We start from the raw sequence: 20973 nt of genomic DNA, 5'->3' as shown, positions 1-20973 counted from the left end.
CTACATCAAGGTCTGGAAGAATGGTAGGCTGGAAAGCAGTTGAGCTGTTAGCAATTACATAGCCTCACTCATGTTGAGCTGCTAGGGCTTCTTCACGTATTAAGAACCTACATACTATTATCAGATTAAAATAAAACAATCCTGAGACCTCACCCTTATGTATAACAGATTAAATGTTTGCCATTATAATATTTATACAGTTTACAATTAGCCTCAATGCTTGAGTAGACAGAGTTTTATGTGAGTTCAAGAATCTATTATTGATGATGACACTTAAAGAATATTAGCATTCGCCATTTCTAACCCTTGACTAGTTGGTATAAAGTCAAATTTTCCCTCATATAGCCTATATGTTGACTGAATATCTACTCTTCTTGATTATTTTCAGAATCTCTCTATTGTTGGGAGCAGCTATGTGCCTATCCAAAAAATTATATTTTCTGGCCTCCCTTGTTTATGGGGGTGGCTACTAACATGTGAGCAGAACCTACTGAGTGAGCTTGGGGAAAATTCTTTAAGAGCTCTGGAACTAGCAGGGGATCTTTTGCTTTTCTCTTTTCCTTTATCTTCCTATCTACAATGCAGTCATGATTATGGGTGCACAATAAACCATCTTGTGTGCATATAATGAATTTGAGGATAGAAGATACACATTAAGGATCGTGGAGCAAAAGCATATGAGGAACCTGGGCCCTGACAAGTGTATGAAGTCAGGGACTTCTCTGGCGGTCCAATGATCAAGACTCGGCACTTCCACTGCAGGGGGTGCTGGCTCGATCACTGGTTGGGGAAATAAGATCCCGCATGCCTCGCGGGGGCGCAAAAAGTTTATGAAGTCAGCATCCTAGCTCATGTTATGTGAGAGCAAAAGACATTCTGAAATTAAGTATAAGCCACTGTTACATTTCAAGTCTCTGCTATAGGCAGCTCAGTATAATTCCTAGCGTTTATTGCCCTTCATAAAATAGGCATATTTATTTTTCTTTCTTTTCACATAATCACAAAACAAAACAAACAACAGTAACAAAAAAGACATACCACTATATGTATGTTTCTGCTAGTACACATGGAAGCAAATGGATCCGTGATAGAATATGAAGAAGTTGGGCAATCTATATATTCATATTTTCACTATGACTCATATTCAGGCATTCACAGGTGTTGATTACAACAGTTGCTATAAAATGTTTGTTTCAGATTTGAAATGGATTCACTTTAAATGCAAAGAAAAAAATGAATCTTTAAACAAAACTTTCTCCTCTGGAGACTGATGCTGGGAAGTGTCAAAACAATGGGCAAAGTATGACTGAAGGGCCTCCAGTGACTGCCAGGTCCTAAGTGTTCCAGAAGATTAGCACTGTCATAAGCTTAATTATGGTGGATGGTGATTAGGCATTATCTTTGGCTGTTTTCTCTGGCTTTCTTTTTCTGACAGGTCTCTCATAATTAAACCCAAATCGGAATGAAAAAATAAGAAAATGTGCCATTTTAACCTACTTCTTAAAAAAGAAGTCAGCCAAAATCACACATCAGTTCATATTTATTCAGCTTGAACAAGGAAAGCAATGCCATTGGAAATTAATCAAGTTTCAAAAAACAGAAACAAAAAGAAACTGTGTACCTTTCAGATTTATGTTTAAGCAGAAGCCATTGTTCTCTTTCAGGGACTAAGAAAGATTTAGACATGAAAATATGCAAAACCATAAGCCTTTGGGAAGAAACAGAGGTATGGGGTAGGTGAGGGAGGCTTGTCAACATACATATATGCATATAAAATATGTAATATAAAAACATTTGGAAGAAAAGGTAGCATAATGGAAAAATACTGAGCGGTTATTTGCTGTTATCAAAATAAGAGCATATATCACTTTCTTATTCATATTTTCCTATACTTTCTAATATAATGAACATGAATCTTTTATATTAATAAAACTATTGAAGAAATATATTGACTAGAAATGGTGTTATCTGCCACTTTTTGATGTATAATTCTTACTCTGTAATAACCATATCCTCATTTTTACTCTCAGCAAAAAGCAGTATCAAGTCCTCATTCTTTATCATAGTCCTTCATATACGTTGTGGTGCTTTTAAAACTCTACCCATAAATGCTTTAATGCTCCTTTATTCAAGAGGTAATGTTTCATTCTTCTACCTATGAGCATGTGCTAGACTTAGCAACTTGCCTCTAACAAAAAGAATATGCCAGAAATATGTTGCTTCTGTGTTCAGATTAAAAAGATAGTGCCTCTTTTTTTCTCTGATCACTCTCCATGGAGGAAACCATCTGTCATATTGTTAGCAGCCCTAGGAAGAGACCCATATGACAAGGAATTAAGGCCCTCAGTGCAACAACCCATGAGACACTGAGGCCTGGCAACAAGCAGAGGATAAGCTTGGAAGTAGATCCTTTAACCCCATACAAGTCTTGAGATGATACTGCCCTGGCCAACATCGTGACAACAACCTGATGAGACACTCTGAACCAGAACCACTCAGCTAAGCTGTAGCCTGATCCCTGACCTCAGATATTGTGAGATTAATGTTTGCTGTCTTGAGCTTCTAAATCTTGGGATTATTTGTTACACAGCAATAGATGACTAATACACACATACATGAGGGTTATCCAAAAACATTCTTGGAATTCTTGGATAAAATGAAATTCCGCAATCTCTAGCATCTCCAAAAACTAAAAATACGTATTATCCAAAATATGGGTAAATACCAGAAAGCTAAGCCAAACAAAGCAGCTATAAAATGGAGTAAGGGGTTCAACAACAATCCATATTGGCCATCAGAAATAGATAGAATTCAGAAATCACACACAACATTTACTCCTGCTTTTCTGTTCTTCTCAAATCAACAGGTGGAAGTATAGGGAGAAAGTGACTGGACATGATTCTGAGAAAAATTCTCTAACACCCACCCTTTGAATATGAACCATAGGTTTCATCCCAGACTAGGAGGAACGAGAAACAGTGAATGGCTTTCAAGAGAATTTTTTGAAGGCCTATGGCCTATACTCTTATATTTGAATTTATATTGTCTATCATGTTCTCTGCTTTCTAGTTGTTTTGCCTCATCTACATTTTTCTCTCACTTCTTACATTTTTAAAAATTATTTTCTCTTCATTTTCTTCCCTCTTCTAGTTTGGAAATTGCAAAATATATTCCTATTCTTCAATTGGTTTGGTTACATTAATAATTTCTGCAAGTATGCTTTACTTGAAATCTACAGTTATCTCTACGATGAAATCTACAATATCTCTGCTCTCTCGCAGACTTCAGTGACTCTTGAATTTAAGGTCCATATGAGATATTCCAGGACCTTGTTAAAATGCAGCTTCTAATTGAGTAGGTCTAGGGGGGGCCTGAGAGCCCACGTTCTCATCAGCTCCTGGGTGAGTGAGATGCTCCTGCTCCATGAGACACACTGTAAGAAGCTAGGCCTTAGGCCCACATAACTCCTGCATTCCTCTTTAGAATATATAGTCTCAACTTATTAATATTATTATATTTAAGCCTATGTGATTTTTCCTTTTTTAAAGTACTATAGATATTACTCATTATTTTATGTGAAGACTTATTTATAGTTTTCCATTTTCTCTGGTCTTCACTCCTTGTGTCTTATACCTGTCCTTTGGAGTCATTTTCTTCCTGTTTGATATAATTACCTACTAATAACAACTTTTCAATTTAGATGTGTCAGAAAACATCTTTATTTTGCCTTTATTTTATAAATTTATTTATTTTATTTATTCATTTTTGGCTGCGTTGGGTCTTCATTGCAGCGTGTGGGCTTTATCTAGTTGCTGAGAGCAGGGGCTACTCTTCGTTGTGGTGCGCAGGCTTCTCATTGCAGTGGCTTCTCTTGTTGCAGAGCACGGGCTCTAGATGTGCGGGCTTCAGTAGTTGTGACACGCGGGCTCAGTAGTTGTGGTGCACGGGCTTAGTTGCTCTGCGGCATGTGGGATCTTGCCAGACCAGGGCTCGAACCCGTGTCCCATGCATTGGCAGGCGGATTCTTAACCACTGTGCCACCAGGGAAGCCCTTGCCTTTATTTTTAAACTTTGGTATGCATCTTAAAAAATAAGCGTATTTTCCTTCATAGCCAGAATATTATCTCATTGAAAGTAATACTCCCTTATTTATAAGAAATCTTATTTATAAGATAATATAGAGGCTATATTGTTATTTCTTATTCAGACTTTCCCAATTGTCCCAAAATGTCTGAAACAAGAGAAACCCAATACCATGGATTTAATTTGCTTCTGTGTCTTTTCAGTAAGGACCATTGTACAGTTGGATTTTTCCCCATGTAAGCAAAAAGTAATCTCTAGTTTATGACTTTTGTTCCATACAGATAGATGTCCAGTTTCCCTTCATCCATTCATCTTATGGTTTCAACACCAATTGATAATTGTTGCCGGATTTTTATTGCCATCAAGATCTGCAATAATCAATCATTCCTCCTAATTCTTTCACAGAATTTTCTAGCTTTCCCTTATTAAATGGGGCTATTTAGTACCCTAAACTCCAGTTGCTGTCTAAATGAGGAATACATTTTTAATTATTTCTCTTGAGTAGCCAAATTTCAAAGAAAAGAGTCTATTAGTAGTTTCTTTGGATAGACACTTGAGGTTTTTTTTTATGAAGTATCATCATAGGCCCAAGCATTTTCATAGATTGTGTTGCAATCATTTACAATAATTATTCTTTATTGAAGCCCAACCCAAACCATCACAAATTTGACTAGCGGGAGGCCCTTTAACTTTGCATCTCTCCCAGCCCAAAGTGAATTTAATTCCATGTCTATCCTCAAGCAATAGATGAAGCACAAACCAAATTATACCTGGCACTCAAAGTGAATCTCTTAGAGGAAGATAACAGGTCTGAACTAAGCTGCAAGAGAATTTAAAGATACATCTAAAATGTTTAATAAAGAGAAAAGTATGAGGTTCTGAATACTATTATTCAGGTCCTCTGACTTTTGTTGAGAGAATTTTTATTTATTTTTCATTCCTTCATTTAATGAGAATGTATTAAGTTCTCGCTGTAGTCCAGCGATTCTGCAACTTGTTGAGGTTGAACTGAAGTCAAAACATGTATACTCTCTGTCCTTTTTGAGATTTGCTGCAGTGGTGAAGGGTCATTAATCAAAATACTTTATTAATAAATTTTAAATGATCACTCTGACGGGTGCTGTGAAGGAAAGAGTAACAGTTTGGGGAACCAACTGACTTGGTCTGAGACTGCAGCAAAAGTTTCTTTGAGAATGCGATACTCCATCTTAGAATAGATAAGTAGGACTTGCATAGGTGGAGTTAAAAAGACTAACTCTAGGTAATGGAAGATGTGAATATTCAAATACATAAAGTTCAGCAATCAATGTCATTGAGAAATCAAGTGAACTGATACTGAAACCTTGTGAAAGCTATTTGGATGCAGGGTAAATGCACTTATTTGTATACAAATTAAAATATCTGAAAGCATATCTCATAATTATTAATAGAAGTTTACAGTGGAAAATTATGCTGGGAATTGATAAAGAGCAAAAGAGAATTGTTTGTTTTTAATCTTAAAATTTTCCCGTGTTGGAATTATTTTCATGCACCAGTATTATTTTTCAAATTCAGAAAAAGGAATTTGCATACAACTCATAGGATTGAATTCTCAAATCCATTTTTGTTAGTTAAAAACACCTGTAAGACAAAGTAAATGTATAGTCTGACATTTTAATAATGCCATGATGGTATCCATGTATACAGAAAGATATAGATGATCACTGTGCAGGCAAACTAAGATAACTCAAGTAAATATAAATAATTTTTTAAAATAAAGACTCCTCTATACACCTAGAATAGGTACTCTGTACTGCTGGGTCTTGGAATTTTGTTTTTGTCACTGGAATTTTCCTTCTTAAAAGGCATTATGGGGCTTCCCTGGTGGCGCAGTGGTTGAGAGTCCACCTGCCGATGCAGGGGACACGGGTTCGTGCCCCGGTCCGGGAAGATCCCACATGCCGTGGAGCGGCTAGGCCCGTGAGCCATGGCCGCTGAGCCCGCGTCCGGAGCCTGTGCTCCGCAACGAGAGAGGACACAACAGTGAGAGGCCCGCGTACAGCAAAAAAAAAAAAAAAAAAGGGCATTATGGCAGGTATTAGACTATTACACTTTTTTTTTTTTTTTTTTTTTTTTTTTTTTTTTTTTTTAATGCGTTACGCGGGCCTCTCACTGCTGTGGCCTCTCCCGTTGCGGAGGACAGGCTCCGGACGCGCAGGCCCAGCGGCCACGGCTCACGGGCCCAGCCGCTCCGCGGCACGTGGGATCTTCCCAGACCGGGGCACGAACCCGCGCCCCCTGCATCGGCAGGCGGACTCTCAACCACTGCGCCACCAGGGAAGCCCTAGACTATTACACTTTTATTGCACCCAGTCTTTATTTTGTTGTGTCGAAGTGTCCTGTAATTCAACTAGAAGCTCTGATTCTCTATCTGCATTTTTTAGAAAGAGAAACTAAACATTGGATTCTCAAATGAAAGTTTTAAGCGTAAAGAATTTAGTACTTTTCTCCTATATGTATTCACTTTATTAGTTATCGGAAGAAAGTTACCCTAATAGAGAAAGAGGAGAGAGACTTGAAAACCTCAGAGTTCTTCAGAAAGACTTCCTTTGGCATAGAATCGTTCATTAATTTCAACCATAACAGAAAGTAATGGAAACGGTGATCTGAATGGGTACCTGAAAATTGGTAATAACTTAAAACTCCATTGAAGTTGTTCATCAGATTATAGGTCCAGCTTGTTCCTTGTATTGTAAATGTTTAAATGTTGTGGATATTTCTGCCAAAATTAAAACTTTTTTCCCAAAAGAATAGTGGTGATATAATGTGAGTATGTTAAAAGCACTTCACCTTCTAATGGGTGGCATAAGTTTTTATAAATCATTTAAAATAAGACCAAGTGTTTTCACAAATACGTGTCTTTATTTAGAATATATGGAAACCTATTCCATCTGAAAGTTTATTCTTTTTTTTTTTTTTTTTTTTTTTTTTTTTTTTTTTTTTTTTTTGCGGTACGCGGGCCTCTCACTGTTGTGGCCCCTCCCGCTGCGGAGCACAGGCTCCGGACGCGCAGGCTCAGCGGCCATGGCTCACGGGCCCAGCCGCTCCGCGGCATGTGGGATCTTCCCGGACCGGGGCACGAACCCGTGTCCCCTGCATCGGCAGGCGGACTCTCAACCACTGCGCCACCAGGGAAGCCCTTGAAAGTTTATTCTTATTAAAAGTATTTTTTCAGGGAATAAAATAACATTAAAGCTGGAAGTCTCTGGCACAGATGGCAGATTTTCTTTTAGGTGTTCCCAATTGTGTACTGTCTGTCCACCCTCAATCTCAGTAAATTTTGTTTTCAGATTTTCTTACTTTTGTACATATACCATTTACTCCTAGTTTATATGCTTGTATTTATAGCATTTTATAACTACTGAAATAAGTTCTGTGACTGTGCAACTTCTTTTTTAAAAAGCTTAAAAATTAAGTCTAGAAATACATTTTAATTGAAAAGCAACAGACTAAGAATTAACTTATGATCCTAAGAAAAAGAAAGAAGTAAAATCCTATAAAATTCTCAAGGTATTTCCCCTGTAAATATTTGAAAATTAATCTCTTGGCCTTTTTAGTGATTGGTGTATTGATATTTAGTAAGGAATTATTATTCCAAAAATATATTTTGTGATTTTGTAAGAGAAAACCTCTCTCTCAATGGCTTCGGAAGAGCTTTGTTACTCGAAAGAAAAGAGAGAGGGAGAGAGAAGGAAATAAAAAAACTGATGTTACGTAATGTCTTCGAGACAAGATGAGGTTACTGTCATGTTTTCAGATAAATAAATTATGTACAGTTTAATCCATGAAATAAGATGAAGACCAAAAAGGTCACAAAGATCCTGAGTTCTGCACTCTGAAACAGCTGTTCCCAAACTGATTTTTAACATGGAAACAATTTAAAATCCATTGTTTTTAGCACTTTCCTGGTCTTCTTTGAGAATACTTACATGGCTATATTTTTCTAATGTGACATATTTTAAATATATATCATTAAAATTCTAATTCATCTTAAGCATGAGAATAAAGTTTAAAAGCTATAATTAATCATTTTTATCTAAAATATTTAGAAGAAAAATATATCAACATTTCAGTCAATATCATTTAAAGTATATAGGTATGATATTACATATATATGCATATTTGTGTGTGAGATATAGATACATATGTGTGTATATATAAGCACGTATACTGTTCTAAATTTGTAATACATGGAAGAAAAATAAGATTTATATTCATGCCTTTTTATGAGCTTACTGTAGTGAATTCTTCTTCAATTGTCTAGAATTCTGCCTTCTTCCTGAAGGCCAAAGAATCATCACCTTCCTTTGTCCACATTTTTTAAAAAGTAAAGTGATAAAAATCAACTTAAATTTCTACCCCTAAACAAATATTAAATTGATGCCTTATTAGAGTTGAATCTATTAGAGATAAATTAATCCTAGAGGGCTGAAAGAAGTAAATACAAGAGCAAAGATGTGTGTGTATGTTAAGAAACCTCTTCCCTAATTAATTTTTCTGTATTTTGAATTGACTCCTTAAAGTGCTTAGCAGAGTATGTGCCCCATATGTAAACCCACTGTAGTCACCATCAGTAGCTCCAACCCAATGCCATGACCCAGGATCAAACAAGTGTCTCAGTGTCCAATATGATCATCTTACATATCCAGGGCACTCCAGAGTGTTCTTTGAGTCAGCTCACTTTTTAATCAGCATTTTAAGATTTCCCAAGCATTGTCCTGGCTCAAGATTTTACTGTAGGTCTTTTTATCTTAATTTTTTAATATATCCTCACCACCCCTATCACTCCTAAGGTCTAACGTTTTCCCTCCCTTGGTGTGAAGGTGGTTGTTATCCCTCTACCACCACAAAATTAGAGTGTCCCATTTTAATTGCTATAACTTTAATTTTTACCCAAATATCCCCTCTCCATGCCCAGAACTTTTATCAAGAAGGGACAGGTACAAGATGGGAAAGGGTATTTTTCTGAAACATACAGAGACCCATTATAACCCACATTGGCACATGTAGCCCCTTGGTGAGCAGTGTACTTATCCAAGTGGCCATTACACTTATGGTCTAAGATCATGTCAGTCCAACAAAAAATCCAGATAGCCGAATCAGAATCAAGTTTGAATTCCTTGGAGCCCCCTTTGGCTAGGCTGTCATTTGGAGAATGTACCAGCCAGGCTGGCCTGAAGTTGCCATTACTAGAAAGAAAGGAGCGTCATGTCCAGAAACGGTCCTGGCAGAATCCTGAATTTTCCAAATTAATGTATACATAACCCTCTACTCTTTTTGGTCTGATCATTACCCAGGAAGTGGCCAGAAGGAGATGATCCCTTGCTGGGGTCACCCACACAGTAAGTGACCAAACTGCTTTATGACATTTGAGGGCCAGTAAGCAATCAGGGAGGTAGAGTCAGAAATCTTTGGGGGTTGATTTTGAAAGACGCTGTTCCAACACTCAAAAATACCAGATGCCTGTGGGTGGTAGTGAGAATGGGAAATCCACTGAATAACTTGACTGTCAGTACATTGTTGAACAGCTTTTGCAATAAACTGTGAATCATTTTCAGACTGCAAATGATCAAGAAAGCCAAAAATATGACACAGACTAGTTTCAAGTGCCACAGTGATTTGTCCAGAGTTGGCTGATTAGACTAGAACAGCAACATTAACCTAAAATGGTGTCATCACTGGTTAAGACACCACCGAAAATCTCAACCCAACCAGGATTCTAAAGATTTATCTGGTTTCAGACCGTGGTGGTTGTGAATTTACTTCCTTTCTCACTCAGCATCGCCATGCATTTTTGTAACTGTTGTCTCCTGATTCTTATCCATGTCAATAACAAGAGAAGACAATATTTATTTATTTATTCTTTCTTCATGTTGTTATGACAACTTTGACATAATTTGATGTTTTAAACAAAAGAATATTTATTAGAATTTTAAGTAGGGCAGAAATTCTCCATATTTGAGCTCCTATGGTACTGTCAAATCACAAATTTGCAACCATTACTACGTGAGGCTAATCACAATGGAGGATGTTGCTGTCTTTGCTGCTTTATCGGATGAGTACAAGCAATTATATAAGGGTTAGTCATAATAATAATAGATTTGCTGAGCTTTTGTACAATACTTCACATTTTATGAAACAACTTCCACATTATGATTTCATCTACTCTAACACCCTTAAGGAAGGTAAGAATCTCTTTTCAAAAATAATAAATATGTGACTTACCCATTATCATGCAATCTTGAAGCAACAAAACTAACACAGAAACTGGGGTCTTTGATATTGAAAATCTGGTGCTTGTCCAGAGCTGTCATTAAAGCTTTCCTCTGAGAAGGAAAGTATGACTGAGGTCTTTTGTTTTGCATGTGTAGAGATCTTGCTATGTAACTTGTAAATGTTCGGAAAAGCTTGGGGATTTTTGATACTTAATTACGAGATTGGGTCAACTAATATAATGCCGTGGATTCTCAAGTTCTCATTAGATACTTTTGATGTTGGAGGTTATTGTGTGCACCAGTGGATGCAGAAGGTCGATTTGGCCCAGGCTGTCATTCTCCCTGCCCCCTCCCCCCAATTACCTGCATGATGTATTGGTAGGGTGGGCAGTGCTACTGAAGAGTTCTTTCATCTGAGAGTGAAGATGAAAACAAACCAGTGAGTTCTCCCTGCATTGTTCACTAGGTCTTTGTTTTATCTTCCAAAGGTTTGATGTTTGATAATGAATAAATTAGGATAAAATATGAATGCACCCTCTGTAAGGACCCAGCTGGAAACATTGGCTGTTGAGCCAGATCTCAATCAGTGAAAGAAAAGGGTTCATTTTGGCATCAAGACCAGGCCTGTGAAGTCTGCTTATTCAGAAGACAGCTCAAGATGAAAAACGAAGTATGTGTGCATGGTGTCTATGTGTGTGCAAGACAGAAAATAAATAGGCTTAGAAAAGTTTCCGTTTTATGGAAACACCACAAATTTTATATATAATTTAATTTCTTTTTCGTATAATTTAGTCTTTAAAATATTTATTCAGTTACTAATTATTTCCCTATTATTTAAATTGGCATAAAAATGTTTACTAATGCCTCTTGGAAGCTGAACATCTTTTGAAGCGCACGCACATTTATAAAATATCTGTGTTACTCACACAAACTGTTGCTCGCCCTCACAGAGACAGCTGGAGCCATTTGTAAAAAAACAGAAAAAAAATTGAATGGAAACTGGCTTTATGTGGAATTTTGTGAACAGTGTCATAGACTTGGTGTTAATACATCTCTTCCCTTATTGTCAGATTTAGATCTGGTCTAAATTTAGATCTGGTTTTCCTGGTCTCCTACACATACAATACTTCTTTTAAAGGTTGCTACATATTGTTATTCTGGAGACAGTGCCATAAGTCAGGGGTCCCCAACCCCCAGGCCATGGACCAGTACTGGTCCGCAGCCTGTTATGAACCCGGCCACACAGCAGGAGGTGAGTGGCGGGCAAGCGAGCGAAGCTTCATCTGACACTCCCCATCGCTCCCCATCACTCACATTACCGCCTGAACCATTGCTTGCTTTACTGCCTGAACCATCCCTCGACACCCACCCCCCCACAACCCCGGCCCGTGGAAAAATTGTCTTCCATGAAGCTGGTCCCTGGTGCCAAAAAGGTTGGGGACTGCTGCCATAAGTGACTCAATCATATTAATTTAGAGCCAGGATCTGGGGCTAAGAGCACACCTATCTAAGATGCCATGTGGTCCCATGCTGTTACTATTCTCCTCACATCTGCCCTACCACGAAAAGCTGTCACAGGAAATTAGCAACTCCCAACTCTTTCTGTCACGCAGCTTATAGATAGAGGTTGGCTGTAGCCCTCCCTTCATCTAGGAGCTGCCTGAAAATAAGAGATGGAAGCTCTGGCGTGAGCTTCAGTCCTAAATTATGCAAGAGGGATGAAGTTCGCTCAAAAATGTCAGGTGGGCAAAACGTTTTTCTGGCATCTGCTTTTGTGCATTTTCCCCTTCTTTACTATATCCTTCTTTCAACCCAATTTCAGACTGCAGGAGGGCTATGAAATGAGACTTGAGGAGAGATTGTGGTGCAAGTGGAGAAGTATTCATTCCATTTCATACATGAACAAAATGAACCTACTTCTTCCAGACTCATTTACATTAGCCTCTCTTTTTTAACTGTATAGCTCAAAACTTAATTTTTTATTTGAAATACAGTTGACATACAATATTATGTTAGTTTCAGGTATACTATATAATGATTTGGCATTTGCACACATTATGAAATGATCACCATGGAAAGTCTAATAATTATCCCAATACAAAGTTATTACAGTATTATTGAGCATATTTTTAATGCTGGATATTATATCCCTATGACTTATTTATTATATAACTGGAGATTTATACCTCTAAATTCCTTATATTTCACTCACTAATGAGCCCCCTCCCTTCTGGCAACTGTGCCTTCATATCTGAGTCTCTTTGTGTTGTGGTTTGTTTGTTTGTTTTGCTTTTTAGATTCCATATATAAGTGAGATAATGTGTTACTTAACTTTCTCTGTCTGACTTATTTCACTCAGCGTAGTACACTCTAGGTCCATACATGTTGTCCAAATGGAAAGTTTTTTATGGCTGAGTAATATTTCATTGTGTGTATGTATCTGTATGTATGTATATATGTGTATGTATGTGTGTGTATATGTACATATATGTATATGTGTGTATATATGTATATATATACTTATGATATTTTAAGTATTTAAAAAACTTTTAATACTGAAAATATTTTAAGTTTTCCTTACCCATTCTCCTATTGATGGACACTTAGGTTGCTTCCATATCTTGGCTATTGTAAGTAATGCTGCAATGAACTTTGGGATGCCTATATCTTTTTGAATTAGATTTTTGTTTTCTTCAGGTAAATACCCTGAAGTGAAATTGCTGGATCACATGGCAGTTCTATTTTAGATATTTTGATGATCCTCCATATTGTTTTCCATGGTGGCTTCACCAATTTACATTTCCACCAACAATGCATGAGTGTTTTGTTTTCTTCACATCCTCTCCAACACTTGTAATTTGTTGTCTTCTTGATGATAGTCATTTTGAAAGGTGTGAGGTGTCATCTCGTTGTTTTGGCTTGAATTTCCCTGATGATTAGTGATGCTGAGCATATTTTCATGTGTCTGTTGGCTATCTGTATGTCTTCTTTGGAAAAGTGTCTTTTCAGGTCCTCTGTCCTTGGTTTAATTGGATTGTTTGGGTTTTCAATGTCGAGTCGTATGAGTTCTTTGTATGTTTTGTATATTACCCCTTATCAGATATATCATTTACAAATATCTTCCCTGATTCAGGAGGCTGCCTTTTTGTTTTCCTGATAGTTTCTTTCACTGTGCAAAAGCTTTTTAGTTTTATTGGGTCCCATTTATTTTTGCTTTTGTTTCCCTTGCCTGAGGAGATATATCCCAAAAAAATACTGCTAAGACCAATGTCAAAGAACGTACATTTTCCTCTAGAAGTTTTATGGTTTCAGGTCTCACATTTAACTCTTTAATCCATTTTGGATTTATTTTTGTATGTGATGTGAGAAAGTAGTTCAGTCTGATTCTTTTGTAAGTAAATGTCCACTTTTTCCAACACCATTTATTGAAGAGGCTGCCTTTTCCCCATTATATATCCTTGCCTCTTTTGTCATAGATTAAGCCCATATAGGTGTGGGTTTGATTCTGGTCCATTGATTTATATGTCTGTTTTTGTGCCAGTACCATACTGTTTTGATTACTATAGCTTTGTATTAGAGTTTGGAATCAAGAAGCATGATACCTCCAGCTTTGTTCTTTTTTCAAGATTGTTTTGGCTATTCAGGGTCTTGTGTGTTTCCATACAAATTTTATAATTATTTGCTCTAGTTATGTAAAAAATGCCATTGGTATTTTGATAGGGATTGCACTGAACCTTTGGATTGGCTTGGGTAGTATAGTCATTTTAACAATATTCATTCTTGCAATCCATGGACACAATATGTCTTTCTATCTGTTTGGGTCATCTTCTGTTTCTTTCATCAGTGTCTTATAGTTTTCCAAGTACAAGTCTTTTACCTCCTTGGTTAGATTTATTCCTAGGTATTTTATTCTTTTTGATGCAACTGTAAATGGGATTGTTTCCTTAATTTCTCTTCCTGATAGTTCATTGTTAGTGTTCAAAATGCAACAGTGTTCCATAGATTAATTTTGTACCCTGCAACTTTACTGAATCCATTTCTTAGTTCTAATAGTTTTTTGGTAGCATCTTTAGGATTTTCTATATGTAGTATCATGTCATCTGCAAAGAGTGACAGTTTTACTTCTTCCTTTCCATTTTGGATTCCTTTTATTTCATGATTGATTGCTGTGGCTAGGGCTTCCATACTATGTTGAATAAAAGTGGTGAGAGTGGGCTTCCTTGTCTTGTTCCTAATTTTAGAGGAAAAGCTTTTAGTTTTTCACCATTAAATATAATGTTGACTGTAGTTTTCATATACAGCCTTTATTATGTTAAGATATGTTCCTGCTATACCTACTTTGTTGATAGTTTTCATAAATGAGTGTTTGAATTTTGTCACAAGCTTTTTCTGCATCCGTTGATATAATCATATGATTTTTATTCAATTTATTAACGTGTATCACATTGATTGAACCATCTTTGCATCTCTGAGATAAATTCCACTCGATCAGTGTGAACAATCCTTTTAGTGTGTTGTTGAAATTGGTTTGCTAATATTTTATTGAGGATTTTTGTAACTATGTTCATCAGTAATTTTGGCCTGTAATTTCTTTTTTTGTGTGGTGTCTTTGTCTAGTTTTGATATCAAGGTGATGCTGGCCTCATAGAATGAGTTGGGAAGCATTATTTTCTCTTCAATATTTTGGAATACTTTGAGAAGGATAGGTGTTACCTCTTATTTATTTATTTATTTATTTATTTTTTTACCTCTTATTTAAATGTTTGGTAGAACTCATCTATGAAGATTTTGGTCTTGGAATCAGATTTCTTGGGAGTTTTTAAAATTACTGGTTCAATTTCATTACTGGTAATAATCTATATATACTTTCTATATCTTCCTGTTTCAAACTTGGGAGATTGTACTTTTCTAGGAAGATGTCTATTTCTTCTGCTTTTCTAGGAATTCATCTATTTTATTTTCATATACTTGTTCATAGTAATATCTTATGATATTTTGTGTTTTTGTGGTGTCAGTTGTAACTTCTCTTTCATTTCCAGTTTTACCCATTCTTTGCCTTGAAGAGTGTGGCTAAAGGTTTATCAATTTTGTTTATCTTTTCAAAGAACCTGCTCTTAGTTTAATTAATTTTTTAAAGTCTCTATCATTTACTTCTGCTCTGTCCTTTATGTTTTCTTTCCTTCTACTAACTTTGGGTTTTTTTCATTATTCATTTTTCTGGTTCTTTTAGATGTCAATTTGGATTGTTTATTTGAGATTTTTCTTGTTTCCTGAGGAGGCTTGCATTGCTATAAAGTTCCCTCTTAGAACTACTTTTGCTGTATCCCATAGATTTTGAATCATTGTTTTTTCATTTTCATTTGTCTCCAGATATTTTTAAATTTCTTCTTTGATTTCTTCAGCGACCCATTGGTTGTTTAGTAGTATATTGTTTAGCTTCTATATGTTTGGTTTTTTTGCAGTTTTTTTTCTTGCAGTTGATATCTAGTTTCACAGCATTATAATTGGAAAAGATGTTGGAAATGCTTTCAATTTTTCATAAAGTCACTGAGACTTGTTTTGTATCCTAGCATGTGATCTATCATGGAGAATGTTCCATGAGCACGTTAAAAGAATGTGTATTCTACTGCTTTTGGATAAAATATTAAGTCCATCTGGTCTAATGTGTCATAAGGCCAGTGTTTCAATATTGATTTTCTGTCTGGATAATCTGTCCATTGATTTCAGTGGGGTGTTAATGTTGCCTACTATTACTGTGTTACTGTCAGTTTTTCCCTTTTTTATGTATTTAGATGCTCCTGTGTTGGGTGCATATATTTGTATTCTCTCTTCTTGCTGGATCAATCCATTTATCATTATGTACTATTTTTCCTTGTCTCTTGTTACAGTCTTTGTTTTCAAGTCAATTTTATAAGTATTGCTACCCTGGCTTTCTTCTCATTTCTACATGAATAGAATTCCTTATTTCATCCCCTCACTTTCAATCTGTGTCTCCATACATCTGGAGTGTCTTGTAGGCAGCATATATATGATTTTTAAAATGCATTTAGCTACTCTATGTCTTTTGATTGGAGCATTTAGAGTGATTATCGATAGGTATGTACTTACTGCCATAAGTATATACCTATCTATTAACTGCTTTCTGGTTACTTTTCTAGTTCTTTTTTGTTCTCTCTCTTTTTTTTTCCTCTCTTCCTATGTGATTTGATGGTTATCCTTAGTGTTATTTGCATTTCTTTCTCTTTTCTTTTTTTTCTGGAACTATAATAGTGTATTCAGAAAAGTATAGCATCTGTCCTTTTTCCCTCCAGTACCCTACAGATAACAATATTCTTTCTTTTTTAACATCTTTATTGGAATATAATTGCTTTACAATGGTGTGTTACTTTCTGCTTTATAACAAAGTGAATCAGCTATACATATACATATATCCCCATATCTCTTCTCTCTTGGTTCTGCCTCCCTTCCACCCTCCCTATACCACCTCTCTACGTGGTCACAAAGCACTGAGCTGATCTCCCTGTGCTTTGCAGCTGCTTCCCACTAGGTATCAGTTTTATATTTGTTAGTGTATATATGTCCATGCCACTCTCTCACTTTCTCCCAGCTTACCCTTCCCCCTCCCCGTGTCCTCAAGTCCATTCTCTAGTAGGTCTGTGTCTTTGTACCCATCTTGCCCCTAGGTTCTTCATGAACTTTTTTTCCTCTTTCTGACTTCACTCTGTGTGACAGACTCTAGGTCCATCCACCTCACTGCAAATTACTCAGTTTTGTTTCTTTTTATGGCTGAGTAATTTTCCATTATATATATGTGCCACATCTTCTTTATCCATTCATCTGTTGATGGACACTTAGGTTGCTTCCATGTTCTGGTTATTGTAAATAGAGCTGCAATGAATATTGTGGTACATGACTCTTCTTGAATTATGGTTTTCTCAGGATATATGCCCAGTAGTGGTATTGCTGGGTCATATGGTAGTTCTATTTGTAGTTTTTTAAGGAACCTGCATACTGTTCTCCATAGTGGCTGTACAAATTCACATTCCCACCAACAGTGCAAGAGTGTCCCTTTTCTCCACACCCTCTCCAGCATTTATTGTTTCTAGATTTTTTGATGATGGCCATTCTGACCGGTGTGAGATGATATCTTATTGTAGTTTTGATTTGCATTTCTCTAATGATTAATGATGTTGAGCATTCTTTCATGTGTTTGTTGGCAATCTGTATATCTTTTTTGGAGAAATGTCTATTTAGGTCTTCTGCCCATTTTTGGATTGGGTTGTTTGTTTTTTTGTTACCGAGCTGCATGAGCTGCTTGTAAATGTTGGAGATTAATCCTTTGTCAGTTGCTTCATTTGCAAATATTTTCTATTTAAATTCATTTATTGTGTTGTTCTTCATTGTTTGCTCTTTAGTTCTTCTAGGTCCTCGTTAAATGTTTCTTGTATTTTCTCTATTCTGTTTCTAAGATTTTGGATCATCTTTACTATCATTTTTTTGAATTCTTTTACAGGTAGACTGCCTATTTCCTCTTCATTTGTTTGGTCTGGTGGGTTTTTACCCTGTTCCTTCATCTGCTGTTTGTTTCTCTGTCTTCTCATTTTGCTTAACTTACTATGTTTGAGGTCTCCTTTTCGCAGGTTGCAGGTTCGTAGTTCCTGTTGTTTTTGGTGTCTGCCCCCAGTGGGTAAGGTTGTTTCAGTGAGTTGCGTAGGCTTCCTGGTGGAAGGGACTGGTTCCTGTGTTCTGGTAGATGAGGCTGGATCTTGTCTTTGTGGTGGGTAGGTCTGCCTCTGGTGGTGTGTTTTGGGGGTGTCTGTGACTTTATTATGATTTTAGGCAGCCTCTCTGCTAATGGGTGGGGTTGTGTTCCTCTCTTGCTAGTTATTTTGCATAGGATGTCAAGCAGTGTAGATTTCTGGTTGTTGAGTGGAGCTGGGTTTTGGCATTGAGATGGAGATCTCTGGGAGATTTTCACCATTTGATGTTATGTGGAGCCGGGAGGTCTCTGGTGGACCAATGTTCTGAACTCGGCTCTCCCACCACAGAGGCACAGGCCTGATGCCTGGCCAGAACACCAAGACCCTGTCTGTCAGCTACATGGCTCAGAAGAAAAGGGAGAATAAAAGAAATAAAAATAAATAATAAAATAACGTTATTAAAATAAAAAATAATTATTAAAAATTAAAAAAATTTTAAGTAATAAAAAAAGGAAAGAAAGAAGAGAGCAACTGAACCAAAAAACAATCCCCCAATGATAACAAGTGCTAAAAACTATACTAAAAAAAAAAAAACAGGTCTTCCCTGGTGGCACAGTGGTTGAGAGTCTGCCTGCTGATGCAGGGGACACGGGTTCGTGCCCCAGTCCGGGAAGATCCCACATGCCGTGGAGAGGCTGGGCCCGTGAGCCATGGCCACTGAGCCTGCACGTCCAGAGCCTGTGCTCCACAACGGGAGAGGCCACAACAGTGAGAGGCCCGCGTACAGCAAAAACAGTCAAACAAACAAAAGCAAAAAACAAAAAACGGGCAGAACCCTAGGACAAATGGTAAAAGCAAAGCTATACAGACAAAATCACACACAAAAGCATACACATACACACTTACAAAAGAGAAAAAGGAAAAATATATATATATATCGCTGCTCCCAAAGCCCACCTCCTCAATTTGGGATGATTTGTTGTCTATTCAGGTATTCCACAGATGCAGGGTACATCAACTTGATTGTGGAGACTTAATCCGCTGCTCCTGAGGCTGTTGGGAGAGATTTCCCTTTCTCTTCTTTGTTCACACAGCTCCTGGGGTCCAGCTCTGGATTTCGACCTGCTTCTGCATGTAGGTCACCTGATTGCGTCTGTTTTTAGCTCACACAGGACGGGGTTAAAGGAGCAGCTGATTAGGGGGCTCTGGCTCACTCAGGCCAAGGGGAGGGAAGGGTATGGAATGGGGGACAAGCCTGCAGTGGCAGAGCCCAGCATAACATTGCACCAGCCTGAGGTGTGCCGTGCATTCTCCTAGGGAAGTTGTCACTGGATCCCGGGACCCTGGCAGTGGCGAGTTGCACAGGCTCCTGGGAGGGGAGGTGTGGATAGTGACCTGTGCTTGCACACAGGCTTCTTGGTGGCTGCAGCAGCAGACTTAGTGTCTCATGCCCGTCTCTGGGGTCCGCGCTGATAGCTGGGCTTGCGCCCGTCTTTGGAGCTCATTTAGGCGATGCTCTTAATCTCCTCTCCTCTGCACCGTGTAACAAGGAGGTAAGAAAAAGTCCCTTGTCTCTTAGGCAGTTCCAGACTTTTTCCCAGACTCCCTCCCAGCTAGCTGTGGCGCACTAGGCCCCTTCAGGCTGTGTTCACGCAGCCAACCCCAGTCCTCTCCTTGGGATCCAAACCTCCGAAGCCCGAGCCTCAACTCCCAGCCCCTGCCCACACCAGCAGGTGAGCAGACAATCTTCTTGGGCTGGTGAGTGCTGGTCGGCACCGATCCTCTGTGCGGGAATCTCTCTGCTTTGCCCCTCCGCACCCCTGTTGCCGCGCTCTCCTCCGTGGCTCTGAAGCTTCTTCCCCGCTCTGCACCCACAGCCTCCGCCCGTGAAGGGGCTTCCTAGTGTGTGGAAACATTTCCTCCTTCACAGCTCCCTCCCTGAGGTGCAGGTCCCATCCCTATTCTTTTGTCTCTGTTTTTTCTTTTGCACTACCCAGGTACTTGAGGACTTTCTTGCCTTTTGGGAGGTCTGAGGTCTTCTGCCAGCATTCAGTAGCTGTTCTGTCGGAATTGTTCCACATGTAGATATATTTCTGATGTATTTGTGGGGAGGAAGTTGATCTCCACTTCTTACTCTTCCGCCATCTTGAAGGTCTCTCTCTTTTCTCTTTTTTTGTGTGTGTACTTATTATAGGTTTTTGGTTTGTGGTTACCATGAGGTTCATATATAATAACCTGTATATTTAGTCATTATTTTTAAGTTGATGATCTCTTAAGTTGAACACATTTTAGCAAAACTGCATTTTAATGTTTTTGACATCATATTGCTTTGCATATCCCTTTACTACTTATTGTGAATATAGATGATTTTACTACTTTTGTCTTGTAACTTCCTACAAGTTTTACAAATGCTTGATATATTACCTTTACCAATGAGATTTTTCCTCTCCTAATTTTCATTTTTCTCATTGTGGTCTTTTCCTTTCTGCTTACAGAAGTCACTTTAACAATTCTTGTAAAGCATATTAGTGGTGCTGTACTCTTAGCCTTTGCTTGTCTAGAAAACTCTTTATCTCCCGCTCAAATATGAATGATTGTTTTACCAAGTGGAGTATTCGTGGCTGTAGGGTTTTTTTTCCTTTCATTACCTTAAATATATCATACCATTCTCTTCTGGCCTGGAAATTCCTGCTGGAAAGTCAGCTGAGAGTCCTATGGGAATACATAGCTAATTTCTCTTGCTACTTTTAAGATTCTCTCTTTAGGTTTAATTTTTTCCATTTTAATTACACTGTCTTAGTGTGAGCCTCTTTTGGTATCTCTGTTCGTCCTGGACTTATTCATCTGTTTCCTTTCCTATGTTAGGGCAGTTTTCAGCTACTATTACTTCAAATAATTTCTCTGCCCTATTTTTCTCTCTTCTTCCTTTTGGGACC

This window comes from Phocoena sinus, chromosome 3 (genome assembly GCF_008692025.1).
Source record: "Phocoena sinus isolate mPhoSin1 chromosome 3, mPhoSin1.pri, whole genome shotgun sequence".
NCBI classification, from domain to species: domain Eukaryota; kingdom Metazoa; phylum Chordata; class Mammalia; order Artiodactyla; family Phocoenidae; genus Phocoena; species Phocoena sinus.
This window is presented reverse-complemented; position numbering follows the sequence as displayed.